Genomic DNA, 7,299 nt, shown 5'->3' on the forward strand with positions numbered 1-7,299 from the left:
GGTCCAACTTGGTGAACGACTTCCCCCCCCGCCGCTAACGTTGCGAACAGGTCATCTGCCTTGGGTCGCGGGTACTGGTCCTGTAACGAGACTTGGTTGATCGTTACCTTGTAATCTCCGCAGATTCTGACCGTAACATCGCTTTTCAACACTGGAACAATCGGACTTGGTACAATCCATCGTTGAATTTGGCTGCCGATATGATTCCCTCTCATTGAAGTCTGTCCAGTTCGATCTCGACTTTCTCCCTCATCATATATGGAACCGCTCGAGCCTTGTGATGAACGGGCCTTGCATCGGGGACTAGATGGATCTGCACCTTGGTGCCTGTGAAGTTGGCGATACCTGATTCAAATAGCGACGGAAACTTGCTCAGCACTTGGGCACACGAGGCATCATCCACTGAAGATCGTGCTTTGATGTCGTCCGAGTTCCATCGAATCTCTTCCCAGCCAGCTTCTGCTGAATAACGTTGGGCCATCGCCTGGTACAATCCACAGTGATAAATCAGGCACTGCTCCATCGTACGATACCTTAACTGCCACACTGCCAATGACTGGTATGAGCTCTTTGGTGTAAGTATGCAGCTTTATCTGAATGGGGCTCAGTTTGGGCCTTTGAGCCTTTTTGCCCCACAGTTTCTCAAAAGCCTTCTGTCTCATAATTGACTGACTCGCCCCCGTGTCCAACTCCATTGCTCCAGAATACCGTTCAATTTGACTTCCAGCATGATAGGAGGGCTCTTGGTGGTGAAGGTGTGTACCCCATACACTTCTTCCTCAGGTTGAGTTGCCTCTCTTGTTTGTTCTGTGTGATCCACGCCGGATCGATCATCCTCTGCCGACTCGCCACGTGGTGAGTTGCACCACTCTTGCACATTCGCTGGAGGTGCCCCATTGTTTCGCAGCCTTTGCACACGTAGTGCTTGAATCGACATTGATGGGCTCGATGATTCCCCCCGCAGCGCCAACATGGTGCTAATGGATTTGCATTCACTCCCAATGGCGGACTCTGAGTCAACCTAGGTCTTGCAGCTGCAGACGTGTAGGCCCTGCCATATGCAGTTCTGCCTGCTAGCGACGTTATTTTATGCACAGTACTTGCCGGTGAGCTTCGATGCTGGGAAGAAATCTGTCTGGTATTATCGCTCATGGATATGAATGCCTGGGCTATCGTGATGGCCTTGCTCAGGTCTAGGGATTCAGCGGACAGCAGCTTGCGAAGAATGACCTCGTGGCCGATGCCAAGCACAAAAAAGTCCCGCAGCATTTCCCCCAAAAACCCAGCAAATTCACAAGTTCCCGCAAGGCGTCTCAGGTCGGCGACATAACTCGCCATGTCCTGGCCCTCGGAGCGGAGGTGCGCGTAGAAGCGATACCTGTCCGTTAAGACGCTGTCCTTTAACTTGAGGTGGTTCTGAACCAGCGTACACAACTCTATATGTCTCTCCGCTGGTTTCTCCAATGCTAGCAGATTCTTCTTGATGAGCCGTATATTGTGGACCCACTCACGGTGAGGAGAATCGCCCTGCGCTTAATCGTTTTATCGTCCACATCCAGCTCGTTGGCCACGAAGTACTGGTCGAGACGCTCAACGAAGGCTTCCCAATCATCACCCTCTGCAAATCTCTCTAAAATACCAACGGCAGCCATGACCACGTGAACGTTCATAATCTGTTACTCGTCGCCAATTATTAAGTATGGAAGAACTCCACAAAACTGAGTACTGTGAGCTAAAACTGATGTGACCTTAGTCTCTTTAATACAACTCCAGAGTGCCTAAGCAGCCTGGCAGACAACCTTTTATACACTCTTGCACGAGGTGTGCAGGTGACCCTTGGGCCTCCAACAGTTGCGCCCTCTGGTGGCAAGTCTTACACAGTTGCACTGTTTACATACATAATGTTATGTATGTAAACCTATAATTACCATATCTAACCACCAGAGGGCTTATCCCCTGGAGTCCCAAGGGATCCCACAATCCCTTGGGAGCACCTGTATATAAGGAGGCCTCACAGGCTGGAGAGACACTCTGAGATCTGTAATAAAGGACTGCGGTCACACTTACTTTGAGCTTGCAGCATCTAGTCTGACTCTTTATCCAAGACATAACAACTGGCGATGAGATACAGATAACGAACCCCAACGCAACAATGCAGAGACATCCTGGAGAAATTTTCGGAGGGAGATGATTGGGAAACCTTCATGGAGCGACTTGGCCAATACTTCATGGCCATCGAGCTGTAAGGAGAAGCGAACACTGCCAAACGAAGGGCCATCCTCCTCAACGTTTGCGGGGCATCAACTTATGGCCTCATGAAAAACCTGCTCGCTCCATCAACACCCACAGACAAGTCATACGATGAGTTGTGCACACTGGTCCGGGAGCGTCTCAACCCGAAGGAAAGTGTTCTGATGGCGAGGTATTGGTTCTACACGTACAAGAGGTCTGAAGGCCAGGAAGTGGCGAGCTACGTCGCCGAGCTAAGGCGCTTTGCAGGACATTGCGAATTTGAAGGACACTTGGAGCATTTGCTCAGAGACTTCTTTGTACTTGGCATTGGCCATGAAGTAATACTTCGCAAACTTTTGACTGTAGAGACCCCAACCTTGAGTAAAGCCATAGCGATAGCCCAGGCATTTATCTCCACCAATGACAATACCAAGTAAATTTCCCAGCACACAATGCTGCAAGTACTGTGAACAAAGTAACATAAAAATGTACATGGCAGGACTTACACGCCTGTAGCTGCATGTCCGCAGATGACTCAGAGTCCACCAGCAAGGGTGGTGAATGCAAGGCCATTAACACCTTGTTGGCACTGCGGGGGTGATCATCGATTCCATTCATGCCACTTCAAAGGATACGTTTGCAAGGGCTGTGGAACAATGGGACACCTTCAACATATGTGCAGGCGAGCTGCAAAACCCTGCTAATCCTGCAAACCATCATATAGCAGAGGAGGACAGATCCACGGTGGATCATGACAAACCAGAGCCTCAGACCGAGGAGGCAGAGATATATGGGGTGCACACATTTACCACAAAGTGTCCCCTGATAATGCTGAGGGTTGAATTAAATGGACTCCCATGGAGCTGGACACGGGCACAAGCCAATCCATAATGAGTAAAAAGACTTTCGATAAGTTGTGGTGCAACAAGGCTTCAAGGTCAGTCCTGACTCCCATTCGTACCAAACTCAGAACGTACACAAAGGAACTGATTCCCGTAATTGGCAGTGCTACCGTAAAGGTCTCCTACGATGGAGCGGTGCACGATTTACCACTCTGGGTGGTACTGGGTGATGGCCCCACGCTGTTCGGCAGGAGCTGGCTGGGAAAGATACGCTGGAACTGGGACGACGTCCGAGCGCTTTCATCCGTCGACGACATCTCATGTGCCCAGGTCCTAAACAAGTTCCCCTCGCTGTTCGAACTAGGCATTGGGAAGTTCCAAGGAGCAAAAGTGCAGATTCATTTCATTTCGGGGGCACAACCTATCCACCACAAGGTGAGAGCGGTACCTTACATGATGAGAGAGAGGGTGGTGATCGAGCTGGACAGGCTGCAACGAGAGGGCATCATTTTGCTGATCGAACTCAGTGAGTGGACCAGTCCTATCCTTCCAGTCTTAAAAGGGAGACGGCACCGTCAGAATCTGTGGTGATTACAAAGTAACTATCAATCATTTCTCACTGCAGGATCAATACCCACAACCAAAGGCAGATGACCTATTTGCGACGCTGGCGGGAGGGAAAACGTTCACGAAGCTAGACTTGACCTCGGTCTACATGACGCAGGAGCTGGAGGAATCTTCGAAAGGCCTCACCTGCATCAACACGCACAAAAGTCTTTTCGTTTACAACTAATGCCCGTTTGGGATTCGATCGGCCGCGGCGATATTCCAAAGGAACATGGAAAGCTTGCTGAAGTCAGTCCCGTGCACTGTGGTCTTCCAGGATGACATCTTGGTTATAGGTTGGGGCACCGTCGAGAACCTGCAGAACCTGGAGGAGGTTCTTAGTTGGCTTAATCGTATGGGGCTCAGGTTAAAATGCTCAAAGTGGAGTTCCTGGGGAGAAGAATCATGGCGGACGGCATCAGGCCCACCGATTTGAAGACGGAGGCAATCGAAAATGCATCGAGACCACAGAACGTGACGGAGCTGCGGTCGTTTCTAGGACTGCTGACCTATTTTGGTAACTTCTTACCGGGTCTTAACACATTGTTAGAACCCCTGCACTCTTTACTGCACAAGGGAGATGAATGGGTATGGGGTAAACGTCAAGAAAATGCCTTTGAGAAAGATCGGAAGTTGTTATGTTCAAACAAATTGCTTGTGTTGTACGATCCATGTAAGCGTTTGGTACGAGCATGTGATGCGTCGTCGTACGGGGTCGGGTAACAAGCTAATGAATTTGGGAAATTGCAACCGGTTGCTTATGCATCCAGAAGTCTGTCTAAGGCTGAAAGGGCCTACAGTATGATCGAAAAAGAAGCAACGAGACCTGGGTGTCATGGTACATCAGTCAGGCGGTTAAGAAAGCAAATGGCATGTTGGCCTTCATAGCGATGGGATTTGAGTACAGGGGCAGGGAGGTGTTACTACATTTGTACAGGGCCTTGGTGAGGCCACACCTGGAGTAATGTGTCCAGTTTTGGTCTCCTAACTTGAGGAAGGACATCCTTGCTATTGAGGGAGTGCAGCGAAGGTTCACCAGACTGATTCCCGGGATGGCGGGACTAACATATCAAGAAAGACTGGATCAACTGGGCTTGTATTCACTGGAGTTCAGAAGAATGAGAGGGGATCTCATAGAAACGTTTAAAATTCTGACGGGTTTAGACAGGTTAGATGCAGGAAGAATGTTCCCAATGTTGGGGAAGTCCAGAACCAGGGGTCACAGTCTGAGGATAAGGGGTAAGCCATTTAGGACCGAGATGAGGAGAAACTTCTTCACCCAGAGAGTGGTGAACCTGTGGAATTCTCTACCACAGAAAGTTGTTGAGGCCAATTCACTAAATATATTCAAAAAGGAGTTAGATATAGTCCTTACTACTAGAGGGATCAAGGGGTATGGTGAGAAAGCAGGAATGGGGTACTGAAGTTGCATGTTCAGCCATGAACTCATTGAATGACGGTGCAGGCTCGAAGGGCCGAATGGCCTACTCCTGCACCTATTTTCTATGTTTCTATGTTTCTATGTTTAGCGTGTGTTTACGGGGTAAAGAAAATGCATCAACATCTGTTCAGGCTCAAATTTGAATTGGAAACCGGCCATAAGCCGCTTATATCACTCTTTTCTGAAAATAAGGGGATAAATACGAATGCATCGGCCTACATCCAGAGAAGGGCGCTCACGGTTTTTTTTTTTTTTGAAATTCGTAGCCAATCGTTCCAATTCTTTGTCAAATCACAAACGCCAGAGGTCACCTTGCACACGCCAAGGATCACTCTGCGCCAATGCTCTTAGCCAAAAGGCCTAGAGCCACTGCACCGTTCCTGGAAGTACTGTAATACCAGGTTCGTGCCATGGAGGTGAATGGGTCAGGCCCCCCACCCACCTCCTATTTCCAAAAAAGCAAGCATATACCTTCCTGATCCAGGGAGAACCACCTTGGGGTTATGGTGGTTACTCCCCTGTCAGGTCAGTTACGCATGATCTTAGCCAAAAGGCCGAGAAGCGATACCAGGTTCGTGTCATGTAGGTGGATGTATACCCCACACACACCTCCTATTACAACTATGCCAGCTGCCACAGGCCAGGCACAGAAAACTGTGCCGATGCTCTCAGTAGGCTACCATTGCCCATCACCGGGGTGGAGATGACACAACCGGCAGATTTAGTTATGGTAATGGAAGCATTCGAGAGTGAGCAATTACCTGTTACTGCCCGACAGATTAGAACCTGGATGAGCCAGGACCCCTTACTGTCCTTAGTAAAAAAAGCTGTGTGCTCCACGGGAGTTGGTCTAATATCCTGTTAGAGATGCAGGAAGAAATAAAGCTGTACCAGCGGCGCAAAGATGAAATGTCTATACAGGCAGACTGCCTCCTATGGGGCAATCGAGTAGTTGTGCCAAAAAAGGCAGGGACACTTTCATTATTGATCTCCACAGTACCCACCCAGGCATTATAATGATGAAAGCGATAGCCAGATCCCTCGTGTGGTGGCCTGGTATCGATGCAGACTTAGTCCTGTGTGCACAAATGTAATACATGCTCCCAGTTAAGCAATGCACCCAGGGAGGCACCACTAAGTTTATGGTCCTGGCCCTCCAAACCGTGGTCTAGGGTTCATGTCGACTATGCAGGCCCATTCTTGGGGAAAATGTTTTTTAGTGGTTGTAGATGCATACTCCAAATGGATTGAATGTGTGATAATGTGGGCAAGCATGTCCGCTGCCCAAATTGAAAGCCTACGGGCCATGTTTGCCACACACGGCCTGCCTGATGTCCTTGTAAATGACAATGGGCCGTGCTTTACCAGTGCCGAATTCAAGGAATTCATGACCCGCAATGGGGTCAAACATGTCACATCTGCCCCGTTTAAGCCAGCGTCTAAGGGTCAGGCAGAACGGGCAGTTCAAACAATCAAGCAGAGCTTGAAAAGGGTAACTGAAGGCTCACTGCAGACTCGCTTATCCCGAGTCCTGCTTAGTTACCGCACAAGACCCCACTCATTCACCGGGGTCCCTCCGCTGAACTGCTCATGAAAAGGGCACTTAAGACAAAGCTCTCGTTAGTCCTGATCTACACGAACAGATAGAGAGCAGGCGGCTTCAACAGAATACATATCATGATCACGCAAATGTGTCATGCGAAATTGAAGTAAATGATCCTGTATTTGTTTGAACTAAGGACAAGGTCCCAAGTGGATTGCTGGCACTGTTTTGGCCAAAGAGGGGAGTAGGGTGTTTGTCGTCAAACTCTCAAATGGACTCACCTGCAGAATACACTTGGACCAAACCAAACTCAGATTTACGGACAACCCACAATAGACTCTATCTTTTTCGACCATCCAACACACACACATGTGGCAACCAACCCAGCGGTTGACCACGAAGCAGAACCCATCACCTGCAGCAGCCCAGCAAGACTCACCACCCACAGCAATCCAGCAAGGCCAGCTGTGCAGCAGCCCAGCGAAGGCCCAACAAACAACTCACCAACACCAGCATTTGCACCGAGAAGATCAGCCAGGGAAAGGAAGGCCCCAGATCGACTCACATTGTAAATAGTTACACTATTGATATTGCGGGGAGGGGGGAGTGTTGTTATGTATGTAAACCTGTAATTA

The 7,299-nt window shown here is 49.2% G+C and overlaps 1 pseudogene; it reads right to left on the bottom strand.

Annotated features, from left to right (window-relative positions):
• Positions 1 to 5,485: 5,485 nt before the first annotated feature.
• LOC139263548 (U2 spliceosomal RNA) lies at positions 5,486 to 5,687 on the bottom strand (annotated as a pseudogene).
• Between the last annotated feature and the right edge of the window lie 1,612 nt (positions 5,688 to 7,299).

Source organism: Pristiophorus japonicus, chromosome 4 (genome assembly GCF_044704955.1).
Source record: "Pristiophorus japonicus isolate sPriJap1 chromosome 4, sPriJap1.hap1, whole genome shotgun sequence".
NCBI lineage: Eukaryota > Metazoa > Chordata > Chondrichthyes > Pristiophoridae > Pristiophorus > Pristiophorus japonicus.